Below are 18,757 nucleotides of genomic sequence, written 5' to 3'. Positions count from 1 at the left end.
CAGCTCCCCTGGAACAAAAGAAAAGCAAGTGATTTTTGAAAGTCTTAAAGGGACAGGGGCCTCACAGCTGGACGGAATCGTCCCAGCACACTCAGCCCAGCAGACTAGGAATTCTGAGGAACTTCAGATGCCCCAACACCCTGGGTGGCAACGCAGCTCTGAAGCCCCACACAGCGATAAGCAGCCTGTCATTCGTTCACCCCAGCCGGAGCTGCCCCACCACACCGGCAGAACACAAGGAGAGTGGCTGTGCCCTCAGCAGCCGCCCAGAGTCTCCTCTCAGTGCACAGCTACCAGGGATAGATGCAGAGGCTGCCGCCGGTGTGCAGCTGCCCAGCACAAAGAGAGGAAGCCAGAGCAAGGCACAAAGGGGTGCTGTTCTCGAAGAAGAGCACACCTGGTGCACCTGCAACTCCACACAGGGATCTTCGCTACCCCAAGGGCTGCCACACCAATAGAGGGCAAGTGCCTCAACATAATAAGGGCCACATATGACAAGTAAGGACATAGAGGCACTGAACAACACGCTAGAACAGATGGACCTAACAGATATCTACAGAACTCTGCACCCAGAAACAGCAGGATACACATTCTTCTCAAGTGCACATGGAACATTTTCCAGAATAGACCACATACTAGGCCACAAAAAGAGCCTCAGCAAATTCCAAAAGATTGAAATTCTACCAACCAATTCTCAGATCACAAAGGTATAAAATTAGAAATAAATTGTACAAAGAAAACAAAAAGGCTCACAAACACGTGGAGGCTTAACACGCTCCTAAATAATCAGTGTATAAATGACCAAATTAAAAAAGAGATCAAGCAATATAAGGAGACAAGTGACAACAGCACAAAGCCCAAACTTCTGTGGGACACAGTGAAGGCAGTTCTAAGAGGAAAGTATATTGCAGCCCAGGCCTATTTAAAAAAGGAAGAACAATCCCAAATGAATAGTCTAAAGTCACAATTACTGAAACTGGAAAAAGAAGAACAAATGAGGCCCAAAGTCAGCAGAAAGAGGGACATAATGAAGATCAGAGAAGAAATAAATAAAATTGAGAAGAATTAAACAATAGAAAAAAATCAATGAAACCAAGAGCTGGTTCTTTTGAGAAAATAAACAAAATAGATAAACCACTAGCCAGACTTATTAAGAGAAAAAGAGAACCTACACACATAAACAGAATCAGAAATAAGAAAGGTAAATTGCAACGGACCCCTCAGAAATACAAAGAATTATCAGAGAATACTATGAAAACCTATATGCTAAGAGGCTGGAAAACCTAGAAGAAATGGACAACTTCCTAGAGAAATACAACCTTCCAAAACTGACCAAGGAAGAAACAGAAAATCTAAACAAACCAATTACCAGCAATGAAATTGAACTGGTAATCAAAAAAACTACCCAAGACCAAAACCCCCAGGCCAGACGGATTCACTGCTGAATGTTATCAGACATATAAAGAAGACATAATACCCATTCTCCATAAAGTTTTCCAAAAAATAGAAGAGGAGGAAAGACTTCCAGACTTATTCTATAAAGCCAGCATCACTCTAATACCAAAACCAGGCAAAGACCCCACCAAAAAAGAAAACTACAGACCAATATCCCTGATGAACACAGATGCAAAAATACTCAACAAAATATTAGCAAACCGAATTCAAAAATACATCAAGAGGATCATACACCATGACCAAGTGGGATTCATCTCAGGGATGCATGGATGGTACAATATTCAAAAATCCATCATCATTATCTACCACATTAACTAAAAGAAGGACAAAAACCACATGATCATTGGCCACAGATGCTGAAAAAGCATTCAACAAAATTCAACATCCATTCATAACTCTCAACAAAATGGGTATAGAGGGCAAGTGCCTCAATATAATAAGGGCCACATATGACAAACTCACAGCCAACATCATACTTAAGAGAGAGAAGCTGAAAGCTTTTCACCTAAAATCGGGAACAAGACAGGGATGCAAACTCTCATCACTGTTATTCAACATACTATTGGTGGTCCTAGCCATGGCAATCAGACAACACAAAGAAATACAAGGAATCCAGATCGGTAAAGAAGTCCAACTGTCACTGTTTGCAGATGACGTGATATTGTACATAAAAACCCCTAAAGACGCCACTCCAAACCTACTAGAACTAGTATGGAATTCAGCAAAGTTACAGGATACAAAATTAAAACACAGAAATCTGTTGCTTTCCTATACACTCGTGATGAACTAGCTGAAAGAGAAATCAGGAAATCAATTGCATTCACAATTTCATCAAAAAAAAAAAAATACCAAGGAATAAATCTAACCAAGGAAGTGAAAGACCTATACCCTGAAGACTACAACACACTCTTTTAAGAAAAATTAAAGAGGACACTAACAAATGAAAATTCATCCCATGCTCTTGGCTAGGAAGAATTAGTATTATCAAAATGGCCATCCTGCCCATAGCAATCTACACATTCAATGCAATCCCTATCAAAATACCAACAGCATTCTTCAACAAACTGGAACAAATAGTTCTAAAATTCATATGGAACCATAAAAGACCCTGAATAGCCAAAGAAATCCTGAGAAGGAAGAACAAAGCAGGGGGGATCCCACTTCCCAACTTCAAGCTCTACTAAAAAGACACAGTAATCAAGACAATTTGGTACTGGCACAAGAACAGACCCACAGACCAGTGGAACAGAACAGAGAGTCCAGATATTAACTCAAACATATATGGTCAATTAATATATGGTAAAGGAGCCATGGACATAAACTGGGGAAATGACAGCCTCTTCAACAGCTGGTGTTGGCAAAACTGGATAGTTACATGTAAGAGAATGAAACTGGATCATTGTCTAACCCCATACACAAAAGTAAATTAGAAATGGATCAAAGACCTGAATTAAGTCATGAAACTATAAAACTCTTAGGAAAAAACATGGGCAAAAATCTCTTGGACATAAACATGGGTGACTTCTTCATGAACATATCTCCCCGTGCAAGGGAAACAAAAGCAAAGATGAACAAGTGGGACTGTACCAAGCTGAAAAGCTTCTGTACAGCAAAGGACACCATCAATAGAACAAAAAGGTATCCTACAGTATGGAGAATATATTCATAAATGATGTATCTGATAAGGGGTTGACATCCAAAATATATAAAGAGCTCATGCACCTCAACAAACAAAAAGCAAATAATCCAATTAAAAAATGGGCAGAGGAGCTGAATAGACACTTCTCCAAAGAAGAAATTCAGGTGGCCAACAGGCACATGAAAAGATGCTCCACATCACTAATCCTCAGAGAAATGCAAATTAAAACCACAATGAGATATCACCTCATACCAGTAAGGATCACCACCATCCAAAAGACAAACAACAAATGTTGGTGAGGTTGTGGAGAAAGGGGAACCCTCTTACACTGCTGGTGGGAATGTAAATTAGTTCAACCATTGTGGAAAGTAATATGGAGGTTCCTCAAAAAACTAAAAATAGAAATACCATTTGACCCAGAAATTCCACTCCTAGGAATTTACCCTAAGAATGCAGCAGCCCAGTTTGAAAAAGACATATGCACCCCTATATTTACTGCAGCACTATATACAATAGCCAAAAAATATAAGTAACCTAAGTGTACATTAGTAGATGAATGGATAAAGAAGATGCGGTACATACACACAATGGAATATTATTCAGCTATAAGAAGAAAACAAATCCTACTATTTGCACCAACATGGATGGAGCTAGAGGGTATTATGCTCACAGTGACATAAGCTAGGCGGGGAAAGACAAGTATCAAATGATTTCACTCATCTGTGGAGTATAAGAACAAAGGAAGAAACTGAAGGAGCAAAACAGCAGCAGACTCACAGAACCCAAGAGAAAGGGACTGGGGAGGATGGGTGGGAAGGGAGGGAGGAGAATAAGGGGCATTACTATTAGCAGACATAATGTGTTGGGGGAGGGCACAGGGAGGGCTGTAAAACACCGAGAAGCAGTGATTCTATAGCATCTTCCTAAGCTGATGGACAGTGACTGTAATGGGGTATGTCAGGGGGACTTGATGATGAGGGGAGTCGAGTAAACATAATGTTGCTCATGTAGTAGATTAATGATACCAAAAAAAAAAAAAAAAAAACACTTACACAATGAAACAAATGCATATAGAAAGAAAACAGGGTAGGAAAAATGAGCCCAAAGTGTACTGATTTATTTTTTAAACTAGAGGGAGGAGGGAGTTTTTAAAATGTGCTTATGTATGTAACCGTAAAAGGCATGAAGACGGTCTTCACAATTTTCCATCTTGTCACATCACAATTTCATTCTCTAGGGATTCAGCTTGACTCTTCAGTCACTATGGCTATGGTTTCCATGAGCAACTAAAGTAAGGAACAATTTCAAAAGGGGGACATTTTAGGGTGCTCCTGGATACCAATAATTTCCCAACAGAGTAAGTGACACATACGGATCCACAACCAAAAAGATGGCCAACCACACCGGGTAGGTGAAGGTGTGTCAAGAAATAAACGGTTCAAAAAAAAAAAAAGAAGTACACAATTATTTCCCCAAAATCTAGCAGCGACATATAAAAACATAGAATTGTAACATCAAAATCTCAGATGCAACCAATTGCTTACCCCCAACAGACAGTAAAGAGACAGTCTCATATACGGCCAGCCAGAATGGTGGGGATTCCTTCTATACCCAAATAGCATTGCAAAGCTCTCCTTATGTATGAATGTGCATCAGTTAACTAAAGAAAAAAATAAAAACCCTCACTAAGCGAAGTGAGTGTCAATTTGTTTCAGAACCACAAGTATACCAAGTTGCACAATAAATACTCCTCTTAAAAATTCTCTGTCCAGTCTAAAGCCTGTCTTTCCTGTTACTGCAGTTGCATTGCTTTTTTCTTTAAACTCTAAGTAATGCCTTGGAACACCGCTTGAAGATTCTTTCCTCCTGGTTAGTGGCAATGCAGATTAGCACAGTCTGAGTTTCATCTAAGAATCATTAAGTTAGAGGAAACACATTCACAAATAAAACTTAGACTTGTTTACTTCCCCAAGTGGCTGGGGGAGCCTGTCAACATGAGAAGACTGGAGGGATGTGGCAAGTTCCCCTTGCGAAAATAAAACATATTGACTTACCTTCTCTGCATACTTGAACTTAACATAGAACCAGCTTGACTTGATCATTGTCTCACCTCCTGCCCTCAGAGGAAAAGAAGATGGAAAAAATAAATAAAAAGAGGAAGAAAAAAAACCTCAAACAGTATAATGCTGAAGAAAAAGCTGTGTTTCTGCAAAGTCTTCTTTCAGATGCTGAGTTTTCCAAAAGATGACATGTATTCTAAGACAAGAGGGGCAAAGAGGAAAGAAATAGGAAAATGCAGTATTTCAAACCTGGCCTCCTTCCCCTTTATGTTCCTGCGACACCTTCTCTTGGTGCTTAAAACACTGCATGTGATCTTGCTCCAGAAACCACGCTCCAGGACTGCCTGGCAGAGCTGCTTGCTTCTCCCTCCCTCTGTGTTGCTCTCCTGGCTGGCTGACAAGAGAATTCCTCAAAGGGACTTCAGCTGCCTTCATCACAAAGGGCACATGTGATGTAAAGGGAGGCAGGCCCTAGCCCTCGGACACGCCCTGAAGGACAACCTCCTCCACCGAACCCTACCCCAGCGGGAGGAATAATGAATTCCAGCGCTCCCCCTCAGGACAGATTAACACCTGGCCAGACATTATTCTGACAGGAGCCTGTGTCAACAAAAAGGATTCTGCCACAGCTTTCACACCATGATCCCCAAAACAAGATCAGGAGGTGACCTTTCTCCCTTGCCTACAGAAGATTACAACACTAAAAACAGCCCAGCCTGTTCAGCAAAAAGTGAGTAAGAATCCCATTTTAAATTCTTCAGCCAAAGTAACATGTTTCAACCTCTTGTAGCCAGAGAAAGAGGAACTGGGCCACCTTTCTCTTGCTATTCCTTTTTACTTCTACTAGCTGCCAAAACAGCTCCTGGCATTCAACCTCAACAACTAACAGCTTAGAAAAATGACTGCTATTTTACACATACTTTTTTTTTCAGAAATCTAAAGACAGTGTTTCTGTTTTATTACTATTGACTCATTAAACTTCTCAAGAAATCATAGAATAGAATCATGGCACCCACTTTACAAGACTCAAGAAATGGAAGAAATAGAAATGAGAGATGAAATCTGTTGCATAGCTTTAGCATATGTGAATGTGACATCTATGCATTCTTGCACTAAAGATGATAAGGTAGACACATTCAGGTTTGTGGAAAACCATGATCCTCAAAATATTTAATAATAAAATGGCACAGCTCTTGTCCCTAATTCCCACATTCCTAGCCCAAAGTAATAAATATCTTTTAAGTACAAAATAGTTACAATTCATGGGATTTAAAAATAAATTCTATGGGATGTTATGAAGTACCCCCAAATGCAAAGAGAAAGAGAAACAGGTGAGTTTGAATGTTGGGTATTACCAGTCTCTTTATTTCAAACTGGTTTGAAAAAAAAGAGTTTGAAATATTTTACCACTCAGTTGCTTTGTGCCCACTCATTCCTAAGACTGAATGGAACCATGAAGCCCACATACTGTTCTCATGAGCAACCTCCTCTGCCCATCAGAAAAGTCAAGGTCTACATGGGGGCTCCTCTCCCTTTCACATTTGCAAATGACCAGGAACTTGTGTGGGCATTATTTCATTTCCCTACTTTTTTGTCAGAGAAGCACCAACCTTTCATCCCCACAGACGCTTCATCTGAGGCACATCATGTTTTCCTCAGTCATGGTGTTTGAGGGCATAACGTTTGCTGAGACCTAAATGTCATCTGCTAAATGTCCTCATGGAAAAAGAATATGTTCCCATTTCTGAAGCTGCTATTACATACCATCAGGCTAAGCAGTAGCTTCGTTTTTGCATTCAAAATTTTAGGAGTGATTAACACTGAAAAGCCCTCCTAAAAAAAACTCTACCCCTACATCATAATAATTACTAACTTTTTCATAAAATTATTGAGGAAGCATTTTCCTCTACACCCACCCACCCAAACATTCTAATTCAACAGAGCAGCTACACAAGTGCATAGTAAAACTTCATGTTGAGATTGACAGGAAATGTGTCAAAACTCATCCCCTAAATCCCATGTACAATAAACGATCTCAGCAGATTCTATTTGAGTTACTAAGTGAAGATAAAAATCACTTAAGATGTGGGAAAGAGAGTGAATGGAGTTTGTACCCGAAGGCCTCTAATTTCTCTTAGAAGGATGCCCTATTCTTACAGGCCCCTCTCAGTTCTCTAATCTTTCAGCATCCAGATGCTCTTCTTTCTAGAACACTCTTACATACCCCTATCATGCTAACTCATATTCTTTCATCCTTTAGATTGACACTTAGCTGTCACTTCCTGCAAGAAGTTTTCTTTATCTGCATCGCCAAGCCAGGGTTGGCACATCCCTGTGCTGAAAGTAGAATACTGAAAGTTGCCCCTTCTTAGCACCTATTATACAATGTTCTTTTCCTTCTCTGCAACTCCCTCTGATTTGGAGGCTTCTTGAGAGCAAGTCGCCAGTCTGCCTCACAGACTTGTGAGCTTGGCACAGTGCCTGGATGTAGCTGATGCTCAGTTAGTATTTGTTGGAAGGGATGGAGGGAGGAATGTTTAGGTCACATAGCAAGAATGGTGATAAGATAATGAATGTAAAGTCCTTGGAACATTCTCTCTGCCACAGTAAGTTCTTGATAAATGTTCGCTATCATTGTAGCCTGAGTGGGCAGAGTTTGAAATTGCTACCAAGGGGACAAAGAAGGCAACAGGGTAAAATGCATTGATGGGCAACACTGAAAAACCCATCAGATGTTGAGGCCCATGAATCTATAACAATATTCCAGACAGAGTTTTAAGTATTTCAAGTTGCACACAGAAGCTCAACAGAGGGCAGACAGCTGATGTGCTGCTAGAGGAAATAGGCAGGATAAGAATGTCCAGGATCCAAGGGGTGGGAAAGCTTTCCATGTAATGCAGGCTGGCTGAGGAAGGAGGGAGGCTGCAGGACTTGGAATCTGAGGGAATAGTGGGGTGTACAGGGCTTCACAGGACAGAAGGAGTGGGGAGGGTGACCAATGACCAACTATACTTAAAGACATGACAGTAACACATTCTGTCTTTGGGACAGATTATACAAGATTGGATTTTTTTTTGAAGGTCAGTTCATTTCCTTGTGATTTTCCCCCTTTCTCATAAATCCAAATATTCATGGAGAAGTGGGGGAAATAAGATAGTGAAAGATTCCCAAAGCTAAAATTTGGGTAATCAAGTAGACTCATTAACAGGCTCAGTTAATCTTCTAATTGTGGAGGACTTGAAAAGCTCGTGAAAACCAATAGTGTCTGACTTTTAGCATGAAGCCCTTTTTAAGCAAGAAAAGAACTCAAATGATAACATCAGTTGGATTTTAGCAGGCATTCACTGATTGAAGAAACACAAAAATAAGAATTTAATGTTTTAGTAAATTTCTATTTTATTAACTAACCCTATTAGAAACACCTAGAAATACTGGGCCCACAAAAGCATAGCACATGTGACCTATTCAGTGTTCTGATAAAGACTGTACCTCCCAGGCTGTGAACTGATCTGGATCAAATGCCACAGCGATGAAAGAAGTGAAGCCGAGAGAGGTGAGGTGACTGCATCAATGTCCCACAGCTGGTCTGTGGCTGAGTTGGGTCTATGAAACTTTCTGGCTCTTTAGCATCATGCTACTGCATATAAGAGTACCCCCTGAGAATCCTAGAAAGACTGTGATTGCAGTATACATTTCATGTAAGGTAATATGATGTGGAACAGTTAGAATAATAGCAGAATACAAATTCTCTTGGAGCCAAATGAAGATAAAATAAAATATTCTTTGTCCCCCTTAAATATCTAATATTTGCATGAATATAGAGCTTTGCTGAATAGAAGGCTAAGAAGAAAATTAAGTTCAATTCAAGAGGTAGATTTTGATTGTGCTTTATTTCAAGTACCTTAAAAGATGGTTAGGACAAGAATTGGGGCAGGCAGGGGGGAAAGGCTACTTTCCTGAAGAGTGTGTAACTGATCACACACACAGCTCTGGAGACTGAGGATCTCAGCTCCAGTCAAAACTTAACCTAAAATGGGGGTTCTTGTAAGAATTAAATGAGCACATAGTTTTAAAGCAGTTGGCAGAGTCCAGGCTCCCAATCAAGCTTGATGAAAGATAAAGGGAGTATCACCTTCAATTCTATTACAACCTCTTAACCTTTGCTTAAGAGCTGCAGTTAGTTGGAAACACAACCAAAACACCACTTCTTAGACTTCAAGTCAGAAACTTCTCCTGCTACAACAAAGTCTTAATCATGCCCTGATTATGTCCAAAGGCTGACCTGCCATAAAGAAGGGAGAACGAAGACCAGAGAAGACTCCATTAAGTCTACCTCGCTCCCTGGTAAACTTAAATGGTGAAAGATGCCAAGATTTTTGAGCTTCAAGTATGTTATTTCTGATAATAGGGATGCATTCTCTAATAAGAATACGACTGCCCTTAATGTTTTCTGGAGAATTAAAAGTTCACAAAAACATATACTGAGAAATAACAAACTGGTAATTGAGCCGTTTTAATAATTCTAACCACAACCCAGACAAACTTCTGCAGCAACTTATTTTCATTTCCTGGCATAAGCCCCTTCTCCTTCCAACTCCCACCCACCTTTTTTGTTTTGTTTTAAACAGACAGTTTATTGTTAAAATGGGATGATCTATGTGGAGGAGTTGCTTCAGCGGCACTAAAAGAATTCTATTTCCATTGCAGCTGCACTTGGAACACACCATATCCTCTGGCAGAGCATCTGAACGCTTGTTAAGAGAGACTGAAGAGGTATGATGGGCTCTCAAGGACTTTGCCTGTTCTCAGCAAACATGGCTTGTCACAGCTCTTATAAACCTTCTAGATTCATTCATCTGTCAAAAACCACAGGGGTCTTCCAACCTCCATACGTGGTGGTGCTTCCTCTGCTGGAAGCAGCTTTTCATCGCCTTCAACCCTTCTAGTCCTTGCCCAACTAAGCACATGCATTCATGCATATGCTTTGCATGCCAATGCACGTGATTCTCACATACATACACACACACACACACACACACACCCCTACTTCTACCTCTGTTTAACTCAGAGTTCTCAAGAGTTCTCATCTCAGACCTGAACTCTTCACAAAAGCTTCCCTTGACCCTCCAAGAAAGACTTTGCAAATGAAACTGTTCAAAAGTTCATCTTAACTGTAAAGCTTAAAATAGCTTGATGCAAGCTACAAAGAGATAGAGCTGAACTGTAAACAGAAAGATTTTTATTCTACACTATGCTATTCAGCAGAAATGAAAGCCACATATTCTTTCCTACTCATTACATTCCATGATAAATGTGTTATTCCTTAAACCCTAGGGGGAGGGAGAAGTGCACATCAGCTGAGCATTTCAGGAAGCAGAAATCATGCCTGCTGTCTGCATCTGACCTCTTCTCTGCTCCTGAGAGACACAGGGCCTAGCAGGAAAAAAGCCAAGGACCACTGCCAAGAACAGACTCAAATAGCACCACTCCAAGCTATGCTGTGTCCACAGACCATGAGGGAAGCAGGCCAAAGGTCTCAAGGGATGCCAAGCTGTCCTGTAGAAAGATTGAAGGATGAGAACAGTCTCCACAAGTGTTGGCTTCAGGGCTCCTTGCCCCTCTAAAGTGTCCGCTCCTGGATAATGTCCCCCCTTGTCATGATCAAGCTATCCTAGAAACAGACACATGAACAATGGCCTACTATGCACTGAAGTATGAAACACAATGCTCAATTTTTGAACCAATTATACCTTCATAGAAGTGATTTTTTATACTTACTATTCCTTGAGGTTGTATGAGTTTATTTTTCCTTGTATCTTTCCAAAAAGCTCTCAGAAAGGTCAAACTATTTAAGACTGGATTAAAGGGAAAAAAGAAAAATCCTTTTTTGAAAAGAAGAGCTGCACATATTTACAACATGGGCTCTGTCTAAACCCACAATAGATTAAGGAACATTCTATTTATTCATTTTTCTACTATAGAAACATATCCAATTGGAATAAGCTAGCCAAATAAATTGACTCTCTCTGACATTAAGGGCCACAGAAAACATATCAGAAGCTGTCTATATTTTCATTGCTATAAAAGAAAAAATGACAGATGCCCATACAGAAGGAACAGGTATATATTCAAAGAAAATCACCTGAATATACTGAGATTACAACTAAGAACAGGATCAGTGTGGAAGAGATTTTTCTAAAAGATTCCTTAGATACACTAAGATTTATTTTGAAATACAAAATTTCTAAGCTACGACCCAATCTTACCTTTTGTTTATATCTAAAATGTCTGTTTAAAAAACATTCAATGCCAAGAGACGAAGGCGGCATGTTTCCTTTTGATTTCATAACTTGATGGGAGGGTACATATTTCACATAAGCCATGTTCCAGATTTCTGATTACATGTTCCAGCAAATCACACCAACAGGATCAAATTCTTTCCAGTCATATTAGAGCACTTTTTAGAAACACTGGGAAGCAAGCACAAAATTTAAAAGATTCTACAAAAACAATGCAGCATCTGACATACAAAAAGAGATACTAATAGTACTTACTGAGGACTCAGCACATGCACAGAGAGCCCTAACCATGTTTCTTGATGAATGCAGAAAGAACTACACACACACAAAACAATCTCTTTCTGAAATGACGAGGCACTCTGATTAAGGAGACTAATGATACATGTAAGAAATGACTTTTGGCCTCCTATTACAAAACAACAAATCCCAAAAGTGCAAATCAATACACCACACACAGAAATTGATGAGTATCTAGAAGGCAATAACAGAGGGATTAGAGGTAGATGAGCAAGACTTGTTGTGAAAAAGGAACTTTGAAAAAAACACAAAAGCTGATTTGGTCAAGGAAAGTAATAAGACATTCCAGATAGATGGAAAACACACAGGCAAAAGATAAGAAAACTGCAGTTGTGCTCTTTCCATCAATGTAAATTTCATGGATTAACTATGCTCATGTTCACCTCACCTCTGTATCAAATGTCTTTGAAAAATGACTAATTTTTAAGTTTGGCATTTATAAAAACTTATTATTAAACTTTTTAAACATTATAAAAACTTATATATTAAAAAATATGTGCATTACATATTTCTATATAACTCTACTCATATACCTACTTCTTCTACACAAGGAATTACATAGATAAATGGCAGTCAATTTATTTTAACTAGTTTTGCAATACAAATTCAAATTGGTTATAATTACAGCTTCTTTTTTAAAATGAGGTTTTGTTCTTTAATATTCATTGACTACTAGCTTGCTTCTCACACACATTATTTACCCTATAGCAGCTTGGTGCATCAATTATGGTAATAGTTTGTGAATGACATTCACATTATGGAAAAATGAGCCTGGTTACCTAGCTATCCCTCTGGAAAATTGTCACAAACATATGCATCATAGCTGTATGCATAATTATAGTTGTATATACTTTTTTAAAGCAAAGCTGTATATACTTTTTTAAAGCAAAGGGAGAAAATAGATCTGAAATGTCATTATTTCCAAATGTTCTTAGGATGTTGTCTAAAAGTATTTTGTTTGAACTGTATCTGATAAAAGAAAAAATGCATTTTGACAAAATGAAAAATCATCACTAATAGCACACTTAACTAAGGAAAAAAGACAACGCATATCACAAATGACATCACCTATTAAACAATTCTCTCCTTACAACAGACTAAAATGTATAAGCCACGGGGTGGTGGGAGGGCTAACTACAATGCTGTGAAGCAAGACAGATTCAAGACGCAAGACAGAAGCTGTGATTCAAATCCTATCTTACTCTAACTCAGTTAAACAGTTATTTATTGAGTACCTACAATGTACCAGACATAGTACTTTGTTCTGTAGAAACCTAAATAAACAATATGAAATACTCTTTCTCAGGAAGGCTACCTTGTAGTAAGGGAAGTAGAAACATAGATCAATAAAATTTTGTAACAAAGTGTAGAGATTTAAAAAAGATTTTGAAGATACAGAAATAGTTCAGAGAATTATTTCTTTGGGAGAGAAAAGAGGTAAAAGCTTTACCAAAGCACAAACTGCTGAGGTGCACTGATGGAATGACACAAGTTCATGATTTCCAAGGAAGAGTAATCCCAGGTGACAAGGCCCAAGATGTAAACAGGAGAATGCAAAGTTAGGAGGAAGTGGAGGTGAGAGGCAGGGCTGAGGAGGTCAAAGACCTGGGAATGTGAGAAATCTAGGATGAGGGATTATAAGAAGCGGCCTGCAGTTCCCTTTACATAAGTGGAATGTGAAGGTTTACAATTCTGTCGAGGATAGCTCCAGTATACATGTCAGAGAGGAATCTAGGATGTGGCCTCTACAAACATCATTTGCCATGGTAAATATCCCAGCCTTCTTCTTCCCAAAGCCAAAGGAGGAAGGCTATCAAAAAGCAATCCAGTTATACTGCCTATCTATAGAGAACCAATTCCTCTTCCAGAAACTCCTTACAGAAGATCCTACGCAGTGGTTCTTCATGGGGCCACCAGATCAGCAGCAGCATCTGAGAATTTGTTAAATGTAAATTCTCAGGCACTCCCCAAACCTACTGAATCAGAAACCATGGTGGGAGGTGTGGGGCCCAGAAATCCTTTCAGTGAGCCTTCTAGATGATTCTACTGCAGGTTGAAGTCTGAGAATTATGGATCTAGTGTGATCTCCCAGTTACAGAGTGAAGGAAACTGAGGCCCAGAAGGAAGGCCACAAGGTGACCTGATTTCAGAGTCAAGACTAGCCAGCCTCCCACTAGGCCTCTTCTCCACACTGACTGGCCTGTGTAGACAACTAAGCAATGGGCGTGCCCTGGATGCATGCTTTCATCTCTGTCCCTCTACCCCAATGTAGCTCTGATGGAGGTGGTTGCTGGTAATCAGGGCACATGAGAGAGGCCAAGCCTCCTACAGCTCAGTTACCATGTAGTGGCACTAGAAGCAAGCACTGATTAATCTTCTAGAACACAAGTCCTCTACCATTTTCAGTGAAGAGCCAGATAAGTAAACAACTTCAGGCTTTGCAGGCCATACTATCTCTGTTGCAATTATACAACTCTGCCATTATAGCTTAGGAGCAGCAACCAAAAATACAAAAACAAAGGAGAGTAGCTATGTTCCAAATGAAGATTAATTTACAAAAACAGGCATCAGGTCAGATTTGGCCAGCAGGCCGTAGTTTGTCAGTTCCTATTGTAGAAGATGGCTGGCATAGAACAGGTATTTTATAAATACCTAGTTGAATGAAAACATACATAAAAGAGGGGAGGGGGCTAGTTGCCACAGTGTCCTATATTTCACTGTCTCCTGTCAATCATCATCTTTCTTTTTTAGTACCTCATCATCATCAGGACTATTACCTGCACCTATTTGTATAGGCTGTGCCTGCAGAAGAATAAAGAATGGAGCTGGGGCTAAAACACAGCCCTTGCCCACTTGCCAAGCCATGTGCCAAACACAGGGCTGCTTTGCCAGGAGAAAGTGAAAATTTCTGTGATGTGCATAAAGACACAGGCTTCTCACCTAACTATGTGCCCTTGGAGCTGAATCCACACAGAGAGGGTGGTTAGCTAATTTATTATACACAAACATCCTCTGTCTCCTACCCATGTTTTCACTCTTGTCTTCAGCTAGACCCTGAGATGTCCATGAACAACTATTGGACACTTCTACTAGTTGTTCTCCAGACCAGGAACAATCACCACATAATTTGGCAATAAACACTTATCAATATAAAAAAATGAGCATATTCTCCTGAAAGTGTGCAATTATATATATTATAAAATATAGCTCAAAATGAGAGGAGCCAAGATGGCGGGGTGAGTAGAATGGTGGAAATCTCCTCCCAAAACCATATATAGTTTTGAAAATACAACAAATACACCTATGCCTAAAAGAGAGAAAATAAGATACAGTACAACAGCCAGGCTACATCTACATCTGCAAGAACTCAGCATTTCACGAAAAGGGTAAGATACAAAGCCGTGACCCGGCGGGACCCGAACACTCCCCGCACTCCAGCTCACCAGCGGGAAGAAAGGAGTCACACTGAGGAGGGAGTGGAAGCATAGGGCTGCTAAATAACCAGCCCTAGTAATCTGCACCGGGAGCACAGACACACATTGCATGGTGTGCTGGCTATTAGGGAAACAGAAGGGAAGGGTCAGAGAAAGAGACTGCGAGCAGATCCCCACAGCCAGCTCCCCTGGGACAAAAGAAAAGCTAGTGCTTTTTGAAAGTCTTAAAGGGACAGGGGCTTCACAGCTGGATGGAATCATCCCGGCACACTCAGCCAGCAGAATATATGTTTTAATTATATTCTGCTGGCTGGGAATCCTGAGGAACTTCAGGTGCCTTAACCCCAAAGGTGGCAATGCAGCTCTGGAGCCCCTCACAGAAATAAACAGCCTGCAGTTTGTTCTCCCCAGCAGGTGCTGCCCTGCCACACTGGCCAAGCAAACAGACAGCAGCTCCGCCCACACCAACCACGCAGAGTGTCCTCCCTGCACACAACTAAACCGGGACAGGCCCAGAGGCTGCCGCCAGCACACAGCTGCCTGGCATAGACAGAGGAAGCCGGGGCAAGGCAGGAACGGCACAAGGGGGCACCGTTCTCGCAGGAGAACACACCCGGTGCACCTGTCACTCCCTGCAGGGTTATGGGCTACCCCAAGGGCTGCAACGCCAATGACAGTTCAGAGGCTTAATTAACCCAGAGGCTGCTCCCGGTGTGCAGCTAACACACACAGGCAGTGGAGAACAGCAAAGCAACTAGCAAACAAAACTGATTGTGTTCTCCCAGCTGACACATGTGCCACCTGTCTAAGACTACCTTTATTGCCCTGAAAAGGCAGAAGAATCTGGACCAGTCAAGAAACACCCAGACAACACCCGAGAGAGGGCCTGGGGAGATAGATATAACCAATCTTCCTGAAAAATAATTCAAAATAAAGGTCATAACCATGCTGATGGACCTGCAGAGAAATATGTAAGAGCTAAGGGATGAAGTCAGGAGGGATATTACAGAAATGAAACAAACTCTAGAAGGATTTAAGAGCAGACTGGAGGAGGTGCAAAAGACTGTTCATGGAATAGAAATCATAGAACAGGAATACAGAGAAGCTGAGGCAGAGAGAGATAAAAGGATCTCCAGGAATGAAAGAATATTAAGAGAACTGTGTAACCAATCCAAATGGAACAATATTTGCAATACAGGGGTACCAGAAGAAAAAGAGAGAGAAAAAGGGATAGAAAAGAAATAATTGCTGAAAACTTCCCCAAACTGGGGGAGGAAATAGTCTTTCAGACCATGGAAGCCCACAGATCTCCCAATACAAGGGACCAAAGGAGGACAACACCAAGGCATATAATAATTATAATGGAAAAGATCAAAGACAAGGACAGAGTATTAAAGATTACCTACAAAGGAAATCCCATCAGGCTATCATCAGACTTCTCAACAGAAACCTAACAGGCAAGAAGAGAATGGCATGACATATTTAACACAATGAAACAGAAGGGCCTTGAACCAAGAATACTGTATCCAGCAATGATTATCATTTAAATATGAAGGAGTGATTAAACAATTCCCAGACAAGCAAAAGTTGAGGGAATTTGCCTGCCACAAACCAACTCTACAGTATATTTTTAAGGGAATGCTCTAGATGGAAGCATAACTAAGGCAAAGTAGATGTCACCAGAGAAAACAAAATCACACCAAAGAAAACAGACCAACCACACACTAACTAAAGGCAAAAAATAAAATCAACCATTCACAAAAGCAGTCAAAGGACACACAAAAGAGTACAGAATAAACACCTAACATATAAAGAATGGAGGAGGAAAAATAAGAAGGGAGAGAAATAAAGAACCATCAGACTGTCTTTATAATAGCTCAATAAGCGAGTTAAGTTAGATGGTTTGATAGTAAAGAAGCTACCCTTGAACCTTTTTGGTAACCACGAATCTAAAGCCTGCAATGGCAATAATCACATAATTTTCAATAATCACCCTAAATGTAAATGGACTGAATGCAACAATCAAAAGACACAGAATAATAGAATGGATGAAAAAGCAAGACCCATCTATACGCTGCCTACAAGAGACTCACCTTAAACCAAAAGACATACACAGACTAAAAGTGAAGGTATGGAAAGACATATTTCATGCAAACAATAGGGAGAGAAAAGGTGTTGCAGTACTTGTATCAGACAAAAATAGACTTCAAGACAAAGAAAGGCACAAGAGATAAAATAGGACATTACATAATGATAAAGGGGTCAGTCCCACAAGAGGATATAACCATTATAAATACATATGCACCCAATACAGAGGCACTGACATACATGAAACAAATACTAACAGAATTAAAGGAGGAAATAGAATGCAATGCATTCATTTTAGGAGACTTCAACACACCACTCACTCCAAAGGATAGATCCACCAGAACAACACACTAGAACAGAAGGACCTAACAGACATCTACAGAACTCTATACCAAAAACAGCAGGATACTCATTCTTCTCAAGCGCACATGGAACATTTTCCAGAATAGACCACATACTAGGCCACAAAAAGAGCCTCAGTAAATTCAGAAAGACTGAAATTCTACTGACCAACTTCTCACACCACAAAGGTATAAAACTAGAAATAAATTGTACAAAAAAAACAAAAGGCTCACAAACACATGCTCCTAAATAATCAATGGTTCAATGACCATATTAAAACAGAGACAAGCAATATATGGAGACAAATGACAACAACAGCACAAAGCCCAAACTTCTGTGGGACACAGTGAAGGCAGTTCTTAGGGGAAAGTATATTGCAATCCAGGCCTATTTAAAGAATGAAGAAAAATCCCAAATGAATAGTCTAAAGTCACAATAACTGAAACTAGAAGGGAAGAACAATTCCAAATGAGTAGTCTAAAGTCACAATTACTGAAACTGGAAAAAGAAGAACAAATGAGGCCCAAAGTCAGCAGAAGGAGGAACATAATGAAGATCAGAGAAGAAATAAATAAAATAGAGAAGAATAAAACAATAGAAAAAATCAATGAAACCAAGAGCTGGTTTTTGAGAAAATAAACAAAATAGATAAACGCCTAGCCAGACTTATTAAGAGAAAAAGAGAATCTACACACATAAACAGAATCAGAAATGAGAAAGGAAAAATCATGATGGATCCCACAGAAATATAAAGAATTATTAGAAAATACTATGAAAATCTGTATGCCAACAAGTTGGACAACTTTCTAGAAAAATACAACCTTTAAGACTGATCAAGGAAGAAACAGAAAATCTTACCAGCAACGAAACTGAATTGGTAATCAAAAAACTACCCCAAAACAAAATCCCTGGCAAGATGGCTTCACCACTGAATTTTATCAGACATATAGAGAAGACATAATACCTATTCACCATAAAGTTTTCCAAAAATAGAAAAAGAGGGAATACTTCCAAACTCATTCTATGAAGCTAGCATCACACTAACACCAAAATCAGGCAAAGACCCCACAAAAAAGAAAATTACAGACTAATATCCCTGATGAACATAGATGCAAAAATACTCAACAACAAAATATTAGCAAA

At 39.8% G+C, this 18,757-nt stretch overlaps 1 protein-coding gene and 1 long non-coding RNA gene across 6 annotated transcripts in view; one reads left to right on the top strand and one right to left on the bottom strand.

Annotated features, from left to right (window-relative positions):
• Positions 1 to 18,757, bottom strand: part of AUTS2 (activator of transcription and developmental regulator AUTS2) — a 1,201,476-nt gene that overhangs the window by 826,232 nt on the left and 356,487 nt on the right. The window lies entirely within an intron of this gene.
• Positions 5,745 to 14,415, top strand: LOC108403473 (uncharacterized). 2 transcript variants are annotated; one of them, XR_012122208.1, is made up of 4 exons: positions 5,746 to 5,884; positions 8,651 to 8,707; positions 9,862 to 9,927; positions 10,489 to 14,415. It is a non-coding gene; the product is annotated as an uncharacterized lncRNA (long non-coding RNA). The 2 variants fall into 2 exon arrangements; XR_001854693.3 differs by lacking the exon at positions 8,651 to 8,707 and having other exon boundaries at positions 5,745 to 5,884; positions 10,489 to 14,414.

The sequence above is a fragment of the Manis javanica genome, chromosome 10 (assembly GCF_040802235.1).
Source record: "Manis javanica isolate MJ-LG chromosome 10, MJ_LKY, whole genome shotgun sequence".
Classification (NCBI taxonomy): domain Eukaryota; kingdom Metazoa; phylum Chordata; class Mammalia; order Pholidota; family Manidae; genus Manis; species Manis javanica.
The sequence above is the reverse complement of the archived record's forward strand: the minus strand, read 5'-3'. Positions and strand labels throughout refer to the sequence as shown.